This window comes from Vespa mandarinia, chromosome 14 (assembly GCF_050613455.1).
Source record: "Vespa mandarinia isolate Hongniang chromosome 14, ASM5061345v1, whole genome shotgun sequence".
Lineage (NCBI taxonomy): Eukaryota > Metazoa > Arthropoda > Insecta > Hymenoptera > Vespidae > Vespa > Vespa mandarinia.
In genome coordinates, this window is record NC_140823.1 from 1,142,501 (window position 1) to 1,157,500 (window position 15,000).

Sequence of the window (15,000 nt, forward strand, 5' to 3'; positions counted from 1 at the left end):
CCGTAACCGTTCGACGAACACAAAGAAATAAGCGGTCGTGTCAAACTCGATGGCCTATTATGGGGATTCGTAGGTATCCGTAATGGGGGTGAGATGAGGAGGGGGAGGGGAAACGGTAAGGGAAAGAAAGGGATCAGGGAGAGGAAGTAGAAGAGAGAAAAAAAAATTTCCGGTAGATAAAATTCCCGACACCCCGACTCCACGTACCATCCAATACTATTATCCTTCAACGAGTAAAACGGCATTGGCAAAACAGATCCTCTTGCTTCTTAATCGTGATATATCTCTTCGAAGATCTATGAATTTTCGCTTGTTTTCGAAAAAATATATTACAATTGATTTGATCTCTCAACGATAATAACTTTAACTGACATGTGTGTAGATATCTGTTAACTCAATGAAGATTATATGACTATACATTATAGTAAAACTATAGAGAATAAAGAAAGAACAAAACTGTAGAAAGTAATTACATTTGGAGTAAATTATTATTATTATTATTATTATTATTATTTTCTTTTTTTTTGTGGTTTTTTTTGATTTTTTTTTTTAACTAGGAAATAATTGTCTTAAGGAAATATTCTCGAAGAATTGAAGCGACGAATTCGAAAACAGAAAAAGAGAAAAACAAAAAGAAAAGAAAAGGAAAAAAGGAAAGAAATAAAAGGAAAATGGGAAAATGACTTTCTATAACTCTGACAGATGTTAATCAAAAAGAATCGACGAAAGTAAAAGTTCTAACGATATATCGTACTCTTATTACGACATTTCCTCTCGTTAAAATTACTCTTAACGAGGTCTATAAGTCGTCCATATAAGTAAGTACGTAAGTACTTACCTTAGACCAAAACGAAAATATCGTTTTCCCATGCTTCGGAAAGGTGTCGAACGATCTGACACGTGTGCTCGCTGACGTGGCACGTGACGCCATTCTCGAAAGGGATGCTAATGCACGTGACCTCGGCATTGTACCATTTGCCGGAGCGCAAAAGAGTGGCGTGATTCGAAGGGTGGTGGCGTACCATTGGATAGACTGAGAAATATATATATAGAGGGAGAAAGAGAAAGAGAGAGAAAGAGAGAGGGTACTTACGAATCTATTCATCCTCGAATCTCACCACTCGATTTATACCAATAATCTTTTTTTTTTCTTCTTTTTTCTCTTTTATCCTTTTTTCGATGTTCGAGTATTCGACTCCAATCAAAAAAAAAAAAAAAAGAAGAAAAGAAAGAAAGAAAGAAAAAGAGAGAAAAAAAGGAAAGCAAGAGAAGAGGAAAAAGAAAAAGAAAAAGAAAAAGAAAAAAAAATAAGAATGATTAGACCAGTTAAAAGAATAAGTCAGAATAGATAAATCTAATGAAAGAAAAAAAAAAGAAAGAAAAAGAGAAAAAAAGGAAAGCAAGAGAAGAGGAAAAAGAAAAAGACAAAAAAAAAGAAAAATAAGAATGATTAGACCAGTTAAAGGAATAAGTCAGAATAGATAAATCTAATGGAAAGGGATGAAAGATGTGTGCGTGTGTGTATGTGTGTATATATATATATATATATATGAAGTGAAGTCTGATCGATCGGAGACGTCATCTATATAGATACAATTATATTCTCGTAATGGATGATAGCTCTACGAAACAGCACGCATAATCAGAAATAGAGTAAGCGTCATTTGCCGTAGGCAATCCATTGAAGATGAGATATATTCGACAACTCAAAGATATATATATATATATATACACTTTGTTACATAGATATGTACTTTCCCCTTCGTAAGAAAGATACTGTTTCTCTCTTTCTCTCTTAGAAAGGATCTTCCAATCGCGTATAGTTCTGCTTTTTCCCGCGATTCTACTCCACCTCATCTCCCTCATTCTTCTACTTCCTTATGATAAATCAGACTCTATTGATTTCCAAATAGACGCACTTCGCACGCCCAAAAATAAGCAATGGCGCGTGATAAATCGCAAGGCAGGCAGGCAGGCAGTAAGGCAGGCAGGCAGTAAGGCAGGCAGGCAGACAGGCATGCTGGCAGGCAGGCGGGCAAGCACGCACGCACGTATGCATACACATACATACATACATATACTAACACACATTTACTTAATCTGGCATACAGAAAAAGGGGAGAATTTCTAGTGTATCTAATATATGTATAGATAGTAATGCTTTATGTGTATGTATGTAAGTGCGCGCGTCTGTGAATGTATATATATATATATATATATATATATATATATTTGTGCGAGCAGCCAAGCTCACGTAAACATCAATACGATCTCGACGAGATTTCGAAAATCCCTGTGTCTGTTTGATCCTGCGTTGTGTCCCGTGTTTCTCTCGATAAATTATTCATTACGGTATTATTTCTTCTCTCTCTCTCTCTCTTTCTCTCTCTCTCTCTGTCACTTTCTCTCTCTCTCTCTCTATTTATTTACCTATCTATCTATCTAACTCTCTTTTCGTCTCTCTTTCTTTTTTTCTCACGTATGCATAAAATTATATATGCATACATACATACATACATACATAATATATATATATATATATATATATATATATATATATATATATGTATATGTATATATGTATATATTCTTTTTTCCTTTTCTTTTTCTTTTCTTTTTTTTTTTTTTTATCACGATTAACAAGCAAACACATATCTACCGTTGCTCGTAATAAGCGTCATTAAACCAACGACGAAGTCGATCGTGTTCGATGATACGCATCGGACATGGCGAAATTTCTCTTTACCCTTTTTCGTTCGAGTACTAAGAAGTTTCCAAGAAAGAAAGAGAAAGAAAGAATGTGTGTATATGTGTGTGTGTGTAAGAGAGAGAGAGAGAGAGGGAGAGAGAGAGAGAGAAAAGACAAGGTGAATCGTTTTGTAAGAATGTCATGGCAATTCGGACGAATGGACTACAAGATCTTCGCGCCGCGACTCTTCGGGACTTAACGTCGCGAGATAAATCGGTGCAGGTACGAAAGGATCGTTGAATAATAGCAAGGGCGATCCAATCTGTCACTCGTTAACCGCCTCTTAACTATGATAAATGAGCTCGTGTACGTTGTACACCATCGATACGCAACGCTTCATTCTCTCTCTTTCTCTCTTTCTCTTTTTTTCTCTCTATCTCTTCTTCCCCTATTTGTCTCTTTTTCTTCTCTTTTTTTTCTTATCCTCTCTCTCTCTCTCTTTCTTTCTTTCTCTCTCTCTCTCTCTCTCTTTCTTTCTCTCTCTCTCTCTCTCTCTCTCTCTCTCTCTCTCTCTCTCTCTCTCTCTGTCTCTCACCCTCGTTTTATTCGAGTCTCCTCGCTTCATCCGATGCAAATAGCGATCGCTTGGTAACACAACGAGCGATCTTTCAAGTTACATCGATTTCAAGCTTGTCTCATTAACGACATCTTTGTTCTTGAATTTATTTCTTTTTTTCTCTCTCTCTCTCTCTCTCTCTCTTTTTTTCTTTTTACTCTGTCTTTTTTCTTTTTTCGTTTTTTTTTCTTTTTTGTTTTTTTTCTTCCTTTCTTTCTGTTCCTTCTTTCCATTCTTGTATCATGCATCAACGATTTATTAACACGTTGGCTATTACAATGACTGGCTGGACTCGAACGAGATGTCCGACGTTACGAAATTTTTTGTTTAATTAATCGTAATACAAGTTTTGAATATCATCCACTCGAAGGTTTATATTATTATATGTATAAAAACACAAAGTAGATACGTTCGATAATTATTAGTTTTCGTTAATTAATCGGGTTTTTTTCTTTCTTTTTTTTTTTTTTCTTTTTTTTATTTCTGTCACTGGTCGAAAAAGAATGAAATTCTAAATCAGAGAAAACTTTGGTCGTTTAGATATTTACAATGTAGATATATGAAAATAATCGATTCGAATATTAGTGATAAAAAATTGAAAATTGTTTGAAATTTGAAGTACGTTAAATATTAAATATTACTTGTTTTTTTTTTTTTTTTGTAAAATTTATTCTAATCTTTATATTAGAGATTTAATATATATAGGATTGAAAGTATAGAACGTATTAACGCGACAATCAACGTATTGATATATCTTATCGATATATTTTTAATATATATAAATATTTCAAATTTATAACATTAAAAAATCTAACGTATATATATATTGAAAATGAAAAATTGATTGCGACCATTGCTAATGCGTTAAAGTTATTATCTTTGTATAATATTGAAAAAAAATATTTTCTACGTAGAAGAACTTTAACGTGGGAATTGATCGTACCCGTTAAATCTTTCTTTTGTAAATTTATAAAAAATTTTTCCAAATAAGTAAAAATCGGAGAAGATCGAAATATTAGAAAGCGGATTGACCGGTTGTATTCATCGTCCGTAACCTTATAAATCATGGTCGGCCTCGGGATCGGCATCGTATTCTTATGGCGCGCCGGATACATTGTGTTTTAGTAGTTCGTGGCTTGATCTCAAAGCGATCGCCTTTCCCCGGTCGTTGCCGAAGGAAATGTCAGAGGCCCCCCTCGTATAACGTATCTGACGGTGCGCTCTCCGTGACCCGATCAAAAGGAGGATCGACCGTTTAAGAGCACCGCGACGAAAGGTGGAAAGCCGTGCCTACGTCGTTTAATCATGATCCTTAACGAATAGATAGGTCTACGTCTTAATTTTCATCGTCATTGTTTCTAAACGATTTCGATTTGATTAGACGATACCAGTGATAATTGGCCGAAATTTTTTTTTCGTTTTTTCTTTTCTTTTTTTTTTTTTTTTTTTTTTTTTTTCTTTTGGATATAATAATTAGAGTAACAAATGATCTCTCTTTCTCTCTTTCTCTGTTTTTTGTTATATTTTAATTGCAAGAAAAGAAAATGAGAGTAGAAACGATTTTAATGTTCTCTTAATTATTTTATAATTATTTCTTTCTTCTTCTTTTTTCTTTTTTTTTTCTTTTTTTGTTTTTTTTTGTTTTCTTTTTTTTTGTAAACAAACAAAACTTAAAATAATTCAATAGTAATGATCCAGTCATTCTCAGTTATTTTTCGTTTCCTTTTATAAAAAGAAAAAAAAAAGAAAAGAAAAGAAAAGAAGAAAAAGAAAAAAGCACAGACGAGAAAAAAAAAATAGAAAAGATTCTAACGCGTGGATACATAATTTTCCGATTTCTTTTTTTTTTTCTCATTTAACGAAGAAATGAAAAAAGAGATAAAAATGAAATTAGAAAGTAAAAAAAAAAAAAAAGAAAAAAAGGAGAGAAATAATTGGTATAGTTACAAACAATACGTTGATACGAGAGACGAGTTTTCTTCTTTATTTCTTTTGGGCATGTTAGAAAAAAAAAAAAAAGAAAAAAAAAGAAGAAAGAAGGAAGCAGGAAGGAGAGGAAAAAAAAAAAGAAAGAAAAAAGTAAAAGGGAATTCAAAATCGGTATTTTACGTCAACGTGAGGAAATCCTTAAGAAAAGTCCAACGTGAGAAAACGATATTTAGCAGGAAAATGTGTGTCCCTCTACTTTACGGTTTTATCACGATCGAATAGTCCGAACATTAGGCTATCTAGGATAGCCGAGGGATTTGATTTCCTGAGCCGACGCGTGCGGGTCAAAGATTCGAAATATTTCCATTCCTATCCTATGTTAAAATGTTAAAGTAGTATCTACCATATATATATATATATATATATATATATATATATATATTTATATATACATACACACATATATGTGTGTATGTATGTATGTATGTATGTATTAGAGGAAGGAGAACACGCAAGGAGAGTTTTCCTTTAAAAGCGAATTCCACGAGAGACCGGCCTGCTTTCTCGCGGACACATTCGTCACAACCCTTGTCAACCCTCCGAGATCCACCCTTATCGCGGCAGGACAACGACCACCGCTTGAATATATTTCGAATGGCGTGTCGTACGTTCTCCGGGAACTTCGAGTTTCCTGCTCCGACGATTCTCTCTCTCTCTCTCTCTCCCTATATATATATATATCTCTCTATCTCTATCACTCACTCACTCTTTCTTTCTATGAACAATGGAAATGTTTCCAGGAGGGTATATTTCTATAGGGATCAACTCACGATCGAGAGAGAGAGAGAGAGAGAGAGAGAGAGAGAGAGAGAGAGAGAGAGAGAATCGAGTTATACGTCGAAATAGTTTTTGTTAATCGTGATAATGTAGAGAAGGAAAAAAAAAAGGACATCCTATAGAATATATCCTTTTCATGATATATATACCGATAAAGGCTGTTATTTATTGTTTTTATTATTATATAAATATCTTATTTATCGTCTATTAGTTTCTTCTTCTTTCGTTAGTGTATTTTCTTTTTTTGTTTTTTTGTTTTTTTGTTTTTTTTTCTTATTTTTTTCTCTTTTTGCCTTTTTCTTCGTTGATTTGTTGACGATGTTTTTCTCTTTTTTTTTCTATACGTCGCATACGTTTAAAATATGTATTTGTATTTCGGGAAAAAAAAATATATTAGTATAGTTTATATGATGTAAGTATTTACTTCTTATTACTTTTAATGATATCGAGTAAAGTGTTTGTTTATTTATTTGTTTATTGGACAATGGTAAAAATAAAACGACTGTTAAAGGATATTTTTTAATGTATTCTTGATGACATATTAATTTTACGAATATGATTTAACGTCATACAGCTCGAAATCAAAAGTATAAAGAAAATGTTTGCTAATTGATCAATGTCATGGGATCGTCTGATGAAACTTAATTTTTAATAATTTTTACGAACTTTTTGTTTCTTCTTCTTCCTTTTTTTTTTTTTTCTTTTTTTTTAATTGTTACGTACTTCGCATAATAAATTATTTTCTTTCATTGTGCGACAATTCAAAAGATATTTCCATTATAAATTTATTTACAGGATAACATTGATATATGATAAAACTTTTGTATATCATCAAATATCTCACAAGAATATATAGAGTTTATCTTTTTATTTCTTTTCTTCTTTTTCTTTTTTGTTTTTACCATAATCGAAAAGAAAACCGAGCTTTAATACAATCCCTTTTAAATCGTCACTGTTCATTATGAATAATAATTTTGAAACGAGCTTGAGAATGAATTAAATTCTGAAAAAGTAAAAGAAGAAGAAGAGGAAGAAATCGTGCATTTTTTCTTTTTCTTTTTTTTTCTTTTCTTTAGAATTTATAAATCCGAAATTTCAATCGATATTTCATCGTAATCAATTTATATAGTAATCAATAAATGTGACAACAAATTAAAAATAAATCAAACACGTGTAAATAAGTATTGAAGTAATTCGATTCGAGAAGATCAAAGAGTACCCTTCTCCATTATGTGTAACTCGTATAAAATTTCAAGATCTCATTTTCTCCATTTTTCTTCGTAATCTTTCTCGTTTTTATTTTCTGAAATGGTCATTCATTGTCTTTCGTTCCTTCATTTCTCCTTTTCTTCTTTCCTTCATCCCTTCTTTCCTTCGTTCATTCCTTCGTTCCTTCGTTCATTCCTTCGTTCCTTTGTTCATTCCTTCGTTCTTTCGTTTATTCATTCATCTGTAGTCCTGACTGAAAAGTTTTGAGTTCTTTCGATGAACAATGTGCTCTCGATTGCTATATATAAGCATATATCTGTCTATGTACATATGTATGTATGTATGTATTTATGTATGTATATATATATATATGTATCTATAATCTATGTATGTATGTATATATATATATGTATCTATGTATGTATCTATGTATCTCTGTACATATCTATGTATCTTTCTATGTATCTATGTAGGTATATATATGTATGTATGTATCTATGTATCTTTGTATGTATCTATGTAGATATATATATGTATGTATGTATCTATGTATCTATGATATATCTATGTAGGTATATATATATATATCTATATATATATATATATGTATGCATGTACGTATATTCTTCGACCCGCTTTCGACGACGACGTTTTCTTGATCCTTCTGAAAGTCGGGAAGGATTTTGTAGGATTTGCAAAGGGCCTGCCATCCTAGCGTTACCTTCTATTCCTACTATTGGACCTTATCTTTGAAATTCGTTGATCGCTGAGACACAAAGGTTACTCTTAACAAATTTTTTTCGTTTACTTTCTATCATTTCTTTCATTCTTTTTCCTTTCTCTCTTTTTTGTCCCTTTTCTTTTTAATAATAAATAAATAACAATAAGGAACAAAAGGATGCGTGCATTGATTCTATTGGATAAATAATAGTAGGTATTTGAAGTTTCAAATTGAAAATGCTCTTATATTCATTCGTGCGCCAATAATGGAGAATAATGTAAAGTACGTTGAAATATTATCACGAAATATATATATATATGTATGTCTGTATGTATGCGTTTAAGAAAAAAAAAAAAACAAAAATAAAAAATAAAAAGAAAAGGAGGAGAGAAGAGAAAATAAACTTATTTTAAGGTATGATCGATAATAAAATGCAATAGAACGTAATCGAATTTGAAAACATAATATGAATAAAAATTATAAATAATAATAATATTTGAATATATTAATAATATAATAATAATATAATATTACAAACATAATATATGTATCAACAAAAACAACAACAACAACGACAACAATAATAATAATAATAATAATAACAATAATAATGATAATAACAATAATAATGATAATAATAATAATAATAATAATAATAATAATAATAATAATAATAATAATAATAATAATAATAATAATAATAATAATAATAATCATCGTAAAAAATGAAAGAGATGAAACACAATTGAGAATAAGAAAGAAAGAATGAAAAAAGAAGGAATGAAGAACAGAAAGAGAGAAAGAGAGAGAGAGAGAGAAACACGTTTTGACGTAGCGAGAGGGAGAAAGAGAAAGAGAAAAAGAGACAGACAGAGACAGAGAGTGAGAGAGAGAGAGTGAGAGAGAGAGAGAGAGAGTCGGGCATCTCGTGTTTTCTTAACCGAGAACATCGTCGCGCCAACCGGTAGCAGCAAGTTACCACACGTCGTAAAAGGGCGTTAGCATACAATGGTGAGAGGGTGTAGAACCTTGGAAAAGGTCCAAGACGTTGTACAGGTACCACCGAGAAGACTTCGTACCTGCTGCTCCAGGTATTTTGCTTGGTACGTGCGTTTCTCTTTCTCTCTCTCTCTCTCTCACTGTCTGTCTGTCTGTCTCTCTCTCTCTCCCTCTATCTATCTCTTTCTCTTTCTGTCTCTGTCTCTCTAAAATAAACGCACACAGGTATCTAATGAAAATGTGTGGGTGCAGTTTGACGCGGGAACGTACGCGTATCCAGGAGCGAGCTCCGTGACGGATGAGCCCGGGTAAGCTTTGGACAGGGCCCCATGCAAGGATCCCGAGGGATCTTCTGCGAGATTGATGCGTTATGGGAGGCGATCGTAACGCAACCCATGCATCGGCAATAACGCCTCCGGAACCACGCCTCCCGCTGTTCTGCCTTCCGCGGACTTCCTCCTACCCTTTCTTCTTCCTCCGTGCGAAAGAGATAGAAAAAGAGAGAGAGAGAGAGAGAGAGAGAGATAAAGAGAATGACAACTTTACTAGCTTTTACATTACACTCGTTTCTATTCTCCCTCTCTCTCTCTCTCTCTCTCTCTCTCTCTCTCTCTCTCTCTCTATTTTTAGTCCTGATCTAATCTTTTCTGTTATCGTAAAGAGGGTTTAGTGAATGAAAAACTTTATTCTTCCTTTTATAATTTCTTTTTTTTTCCTTCTGTTTTCTTTTTCGTTGTTTTTTTTTTCTGTTCGATATATATATATATATATATATATATATATATATATATATATATATATATATGATTTTATTCCATGTAATTTTCAGATATTTTTTATTTTCTATAAATTTTGTTTTTAGATCGTGTTTAGATCGATAATTTAAGGAGTTTTGTGACTTTTGCAAAAATTATTTTTCTCCCATTTTCTTTTTTTTGTTTTTTCTTTTCTTTTTCTTAAGAAAAAATTTTTGATCATCTTCTTCGTGTTTACATGTACTATAATCGAATATTAAAAATCATCGTTCGATTAATTAACGAAGAATATAAAAATGATTCATTTCGTTTTATATGTAACACATTTTTATTATTCTTTCGGTTTTAATTTAATCTTCTCTATGGTATCATGTAAGAATTTAGTAAATAAGGAATTCTATACACAGCTTCAGCTCCTCCCCGATTCCCCTCTTTCCCTTCCCCTTTCCCTTTCCCATCGCGTTCATCTTTCCCAATTCCCTTCTCTATTATTTATTACGATATATTTCACATAATCTCATTTACACGATACCTATTGCGTTATATCTTCGTTATCGATCTCTTCTTTTTTCTCCGGCGATCGTAATAATTCGATAAGGATTAATAATAACTCTCGAACGTTTCATTTATGTGATATTTATCTTTCTCGATTTAATTTACATTATAAAATAAAATTAATTTCGATTTTTTGAAAATTGATTTTTATGTAAATACTTATATTGGAATTATTTTCAAAAATTTATAGTTTCAAATATGCATATGTAGAAAGAAATATATTTCAAAAATTTTCTTTTAATCTCTCTCGCTCTCTCTTTCTCTCTCTCTCTCTCTCTCTCTCTCTCTCTATCTATCTATCTATCGATCTACCTCTCTCTCTCTTTCTCTCTCTCTCTCTCCCTCTTTCTGTCTGTCTGTCTTTCTTGTTATTTTAATAAACGATAATAAATTAAACGAAGAAAATGTTTAGATAGCGAACGATCCGCAAACGATCTCTCTTCTTGCTCTCGTTTAATCAGCAAAATTATATTTAGTCGTTCTCGTTTACTGTTCTCGATGATAGATAGATAGATAGATAGATAGATGCAGAAAGAAAGAGCAAGAGCGAGTGAGAAAGAGAGATAGAGAGAGAGAGAGAGAGAGAGAGAGAGAGAGGGAGAGAGAAAGAAAAAGAGAAAGAGTGAAGAACTTTACCAGCGGGGTTTTACCAGCTTTCAGAGATCTATTTTCGAGAACGTACATATAGAAAGAAAGAGAAAGATAGAGAGATAAAGAGAGACAGAGAGAGAGAGAGAGAGAGAGAGAGAGAAGCTCTCTGAGTATCGCGTATCTAAAGAGCCAGAAAACACGTGGTCGTTGGTATAATAATAAAATCATGATCTTTCATTTGGATTTAATGAAACGAACAAGATTTGTCCTTGACCATTGTGGCCGATTTTTCGTACTACGTTTCTACGCATGTACCTACTTAATACTTGCAAAAGAGAAAGGGTGAGAAAAGGGATTTTACGTTCTAAAGACAGAAATAAACGGACTTATCGTTTCGACTCTCTCTCTCTCTCTCTCCTTCTCTTTCTAATTGTCTCTCGAGTATACGTAGTTAAAATTAGAGGAAAATGGATAGAGAAAGCAAGCGTGTACTTATATGTCTTTGTTTATCGTTCGTCGTTTGCGTTTTATCTAATCCCCCCACCCCCCACCCTAACCATCCCACCCCACCCCACTCTCACTCTACCCTTTCGTGTAAACGTGAAAACAGAAACTAGGAAGACATTCCAAGCTTGCGTAACGTGACCCTCATTTGTGTTTTCGTCTTCTTTTTTCTCGTTAAAAAGAAAAAATAAAAAAAAAAAAACAAAAAAAAAAAAAGAAAGAAAAAAAAGGAAAAAAAAAAAGAAAGAAAATTATAAAACAGAAAATGAAAAGAAAAAAGAAAGAAAAAAAGGAAAGTAAAAGTCATGACTCCATTTGTCCTTCTTCGAATTAAATTCCACGTTAAATGTTGATTATGTTTTATTCATTCGTAAAATTTCATCGTTTTATTATTCAACCTGCTGATCAACGCTTTAAATTACTTTCACAATTTAATTTTATTAACTCACTAACATTTTATATATATATATATATATATATATATAAAATAGGTATATTATTTATTACAAGCATGTGTATGTAAGTTTAATTCAAGTGCGTCTTAATTAATTCGTATTGACATAAAATAAAAGATTAAATGTATGTACATATATATGTATTCCATTGGAAGGTTTCATACATATACGATATATAACATTGCAAAAGAGATAAATTTTCCTATATAAATCAAAATCAGGAACATAATTTACGAAGAGAGTGATTATATCGATCGCTTCATTAGCAACCATGGGAATGTATAGTATTCTCTGGGAGTGCGAGCATGTATGTACATAAATAAATCTTAACGATTAGTCGACTTTCAAAGGTACTTTCCCCTTTCGCTTCTATATTATGAAAAAAGAAAAAGATACACACACACACACGCATACACAGACACATACATACATATACATATATATATATATATATATGTATACACATAAATAGATAGATAGAAAGAGAGAAAGCGAGAGGAAGAAAGAAAAGGTTCCTCTCTCTTTTTCTCTCTCAAGAGACTCTGAAATCAGATACACGGACGAAAACGATATGCGTTTAGAATCGCCATGTAGTACTTACCTTACGCATCCAATCGCGTACCCATCCATGTTTCTAAGTCCTTCTAGAAACACGACGCGGCATCTGCGTGTCAGCTTATACCACCGCGGCCACGACTAATTAACTCTCGACGGCAGCATTTCGTGAAGGATCGCGTACGCTTCCGCCTGGGAGAACGATCCCGAACGATCCTGTGGTATTCTAAAACGTTTTCAAACGTTTCTAAACAGGAAATATCTTTGACTTAACCGTTCCTTAGTTACTACGACGATTACCTCGTGAGATTTTATCACATATTAGAAGTTAGAAAAACGCACACGAAGAAGCTTGTTAATGTGATTTGTTTTCTCTTCTTTTTCTTTTTTTTTCCTCCTCCCGTTTTTTTTTTCTTTTTTAATGTAATGTAACGAAAGAAAGAGAAAGAGAAAGAGAGAGAGAGACAGAGAGAGAGAGAGAGAGAAATAAGACCTATGGATCATATTTTATTTTGTGCATGATATTAAAAAAAAAAAAAAAATAAAAATGTAATGTAATTATGTAATCATATATTTATTTTTTATATTATACAATATATATCTCTATATATATATATATCCATATATAATTGCATTGCATACTCCATCTTTCTCTTTTTCTTTAATTACTTATGTTAATAATTTCGACGATGAAGAATACGCGTATTAAGGATAGAATTGGATTGGAGGGAGGAAGGAGTGTGTAAAAAGAAAATTGTCCGATTATTAATATCACGATTTTAGTTGATTATTAAAAATCGATTACTCTTTTTTCGTTCAATCTGATTCAATCCGTTTTTCTTATTGCTTTCTCTTAAGCCAATTGAACTGCGAGATTAGAAACGTTTTCCTTTTTTTTTTTTTTCTTTTTTTTTTCTTTTTTGTTTTTGCGATGTGAAAAGGCAAAGGAAAAAAAGGGACAAAAAAGAGAAGAAAAAAAAGTGTCGAAAAAGAAGCAACGTTGTAATTAATCAAATGGATTTTCTTAAAATCGATTGCGAAGAACTTTTTACGTCGACATTAAATTCGTACAGGAACAGTCGATGTCGACACATCGAGGGGAGATTTAAAAAAAAAAAAGGAGAAATTTCAAGGTCCTTCGTCATTTGCGTGTTGCCTCATTAGTAAATCCGATCAAGGATTTATTAAGAAGAGAATCGCGGTTTATAGATCCTTTTTGTTCCTTACAATCTTCTCCTTCATCTTTTTCCCATACCGCGGATATCTTTCCTTCGACTTCGACTTCTTCTCTTTCCTTTTTTTTTTTCTTTTTTTTTTTCATTTTTTTGGGTCTCTTCTCAAACGGTGATCACGGATTCTTAGGTTTGTGACTATCGGCCATGAAGACAACGACGACGACGAGTTCCCCCTTCGATCTCTCGTTTTTCTCCAATTAGAGAAAGAGAGAGAGAGAGAGAGAGAGAGAGAAGGAGAGAAAGAGAAGATATCATGAGAAAAAAAGAGAGAGAGAGAGAGTTCCACTCAGGAACGAATCTCCGAGGAGAAACCATTAAAGAGAGATTTTAACGTCCGTTAAGGATTCGCGAGAGGGCAAAGGTGCGCGAACCGGCTTACCTCGCACACCGAGAAAATTCGCCTACCAAACGTCTCTCTTTCTCTCTCTCTCTCTCTCTCTATCTATCTATCTATCTTTCACTCTCACTCTCTTTTATATCCTTTAAGAAGAATAAGAAAGAAAGAAAAAGATAGACAGAAACAGAAGCAGAAAAAGAGAAAGAGAGATAGAGAGAGATAGAGAGAGAGAGAGAGAGAGAGAGAGAGAGAGAGAGATAGAGAAAGAGAGAAAGAGAGAGAGAGAGAGAGAGAGAGAAAGAGAGAGGATTAGTAAGTACTCTCGTGGGCAATAAATGAAAGCACAAGTTCTTTGATATTACTGAAACTTAAAGATAGATAATATGTAAAAAAGAAAAGAGAGTTTGCGTATGTGTGTGAGCCCACGGGCCAGAGGAGAGAGAGAGAGAGAGAGAGAAAAGAAGAAGAAAAAAATGAGAGAAAAAGAAAAAGAGAAGTTTGCGAGTGGTCGGACAAGCTTATTCGAAGAATATCGGTCTTCGTTCGAAGCTACGGGGACGGACGAATTTACGCGCGGTTTCTCATGGTGACGGGGTTTACGGTTTCGAGTCTCTTGGACTCTCGCTTCGCAACGCTCGCGATTATCTCGAGGATCGCGAAGAAACCGTTCTCCAAGAGTTCCACCTTTCTATGTATATATCTACACATAAGTAAGTATATATATATATATATATATATATATATATATGTATATGTATATGTAGATATGTATGTATAAGTATCAGGCCGAAACGAAAGCTCGCGAGCATTGCAACTCGAACGTGTTGTACCATCGGATCCGTTTCTTTCTCTCTCTCTCTCTCTCTCTCGCTTTTTTTCTTTTTCTCCCTTTTTTCTCTCTCTCTCTCTCTCTCTCTATCTCTTTCTTTCTTTCTTTCTTTCTCTCTCTGTTTCTCTTAAGTCTTCTCGTAGCAGCGCCATCGAATTACCTTTAACAGCTTCGAGGTGCACGT

The 15,000-nt window shown here is 33.0% G+C and overlaps 1 protein-coding gene and 1 long non-coding RNA gene across 2 annotated transcripts in view; both read left to right on the forward strand.

Moving 5' to 3' along the window:
• The window catches only part of LOC146872542 (uncharacterized), a 268,802-nt gene extending 266,802 nt beyond the window's left edge, over nt 1-2,000 (forward strand). Inside the window, exon 2 of the long non-coding RNA XR_014982969.1 lies at nt 1,914-2,000. This is a non-coding gene — a long non-coding RNA (uncharacterized LOC146872542). The remainder of the gene's footprint in view (nt 1-1,913) is intronic.
• LOC118439950 (MAP/microtubule affinity-regulating kinase 3-like) overlaps nt 1,989-15,000 on the forward strand; it is a 109,968-nt gene continuing 96,956 nt past the window's right edge. The window contains exon 1 of the mRNA XM_085661328.1: nt 1,989-2,051. The gene's annotated coding sequence lies outside the window, so the exon portion shown is untranslated. The remainder of the gene's footprint in view (nt 2,052-15,000) is intronic.